The sequence below is a fragment of the Phyllostomus hastatus genome, unplaced genomic scaffold (genome assembly GCF_019186645.2).
Source record: "Phyllostomus hastatus isolate PE091 unplaced genomic scaffold, TTU_PhHast_1.1 phas_contig_210, whole genome shotgun sequence".
In the NCBI taxonomy this organism is placed as follows: Eukaryota; Metazoa; Chordata; class Mammalia; order Chiroptera; family Phyllostomidae; genus Phyllostomus; species Phyllostomus hastatus.
The window spans coordinates 31,727,628-31,729,841 of record NW_025333737.1 but is presented as its reverse complement, the minus strand read 5'-3'; positions in this window follow the sequence as shown (position 1 = coordinate 31,729,841).

Genomic DNA, 2,214 nt, shown 5'->3' with positions numbered 1-2,214 from the left:
GTACAGATATATCACATTTACTTATCCATTCACTTGTTGATGAACATCTGGATTGTTTTCTGTTTGGGGCAATTATGAATAAAGATGCATTGACTATTCTCGTACAGGTGTTGTGGACAGATGGCTTTATTTCTCTTGGATAAATACCTAGGAGTGGGATTGCTGGATCACAGGGTAGGTGTGTGGTGATACCTGCTTGTGGCTGTCACGTGCATTTCCCTGATGACAAACGATATTGGATGGGCGGTTTCTCATAGGCTTATCTTCTTTTGGGAGATACGTGTTCACATCTTTCGCTCTTTATTTTGGTTATCACTATTGTTTAGTTGCAGGAGTCCTTTATTGCAGGTACAAGTCCTTTGTCAGATGTACCTGTTATGAATATTTCCTCCCAGTCTTTGGCTCGCTTACTTATTTTCTTGGTATGTTTCTTGATAAACAGAAATTTTTAATTTTTATGAAGTTCGTTTATCAATTTTTTAGGGTCTATGCTTTTTGTTTTTTCTAAGAAGCGTTTGCCTGTTGAAAGTCTGAGAAGACGATCTATGTTTTTTTTTTTTTTTCTGGAAGCTTTACCAGTTTAGTTTATGTTTAGGCCCATGGTCCCTCTTAAACTGAACTTCCTGTGTGGTGTAAAGTAGGGATTCAGTCCCCTCTCCCCCTCCCCCCATGCATGCGCATGAATATCTAGTGGTCCTAGCGTCATGTGTTGGTGCCCTTGTCAACAGTTATCGACCTTTGCCCTGGCTGACCTTTGCCCTGGCCGGTGTGGCTCAGGGGATTGAGCCCTGCCTGCAAACGGAAATATCCGGGGTTGGATTCCCTGCCAGGGCATGTGCCTGGGTTATGCGCTGGGTCCCTCTTTGGGGTCTAACAACAGGCAGCCAATCGATGTTTCTCTCCGTCTCTTTCTCCCTCCCTTCTCCTCTCTCTGAAAATAATAAATAAAATCTTTAAAAAAAATCATCAGATGGCTCTCGACATGGACCACTGAACACCCCAGGTAACACTGCGCCTCTTGTAGTCTTTCTTGACTCCAAGTGAGGTCCTGAGGCAGGGCACGTCCACCCGCCCCCCCACCCCCGGGAGCTTGTTAGAAATGCAGAATCTGGCAGGGCTCCAGGGCTGCACAACCGCGGGATGATTCATAGGCACCTTGCATTGGGAGAAGCACTGGTGTAGATGTTTGAGGAAGGAGGGGAAACGTAATCATGACCTGCTCTGCCACCGACAACCTCCCCATCATGCACTGCAGGCTACTGGGGGCGGGGGCGGGGTGGTTGTGGACCCATTTCCTCTGCAGCCCTTTCTTTGCTGCTGGGGGGAGGGGAGGGGCTCACCCAGTCCTCACTCTCCAACACTCGCAACCACCTGCCCACTCCCCCATACACAGCCTTCCACCCCTGAGCCTCAGTTTCCTCAATCTCAGAGCAGAGGTAGTAACGGTCTCTACCTCAGGGGTTTATGGGATGCGAAGGGATTTGAGGAGTACCTGAGGCACAGGGACAGCAAAATTAAAGTCGGTGATCGTCAGGGCCATTTCCGAGTCCCTGCGCACGAGCCGCCCCACTCCCGCCTCGGTCCCTTCTCTCCCTGACCGGGGCAGAACTGAGCCTTGCGGTCTCCCCAGCCCAACTTCTCCCGCCCTCACCTCTCCTCGCCGCCCGCCCCCCCCACCCCCGGGGACAGCGTGCACCGATAAATCTTTTCCAGCGAGTTGCATTGTTAACCGCGAGCTGCCCTCGCCTCTGCGAGGTCTCCCGCCCGGTCTGGGAGTCCCTCAAATCCAGGATCTCTGTCTCTGCCGTTTTTGAACCCCCAGCCCCTGGCACAGTGCCTGGCACTTGGAGGGCGCTCCATAAATGTTCGCAAAATTTAATTATATGTTCAGCAAGCGTCCACCCCGCCGCGCGCTGGGGGTGGGTATGTGTGGGCGGTGGGGGCGGGAGGGAAGGCTGGCTGCGTGCCCGGCCTGTGGGGGGACACAGGCGGGGGGCTCCTCGGGGCTCGAGTGGGAGGGCACTGGGGAGGGGCTACAACGCAGACGAGCGAAGGGCTAGCGGTGCCAGACGCCGGGGACGGCCTCCGCTCCTCCCCCTCCGGCGCCCCCTACTCCCTCCTCCTCGCGCCTCGCCTCCTCCCGCTCCGCCGCCCCCGCCCGGCGCGGCCGCTGCAGGGAGGGGCCGGGAAGGCGGAGCCAGCGGCGGCGGAGGC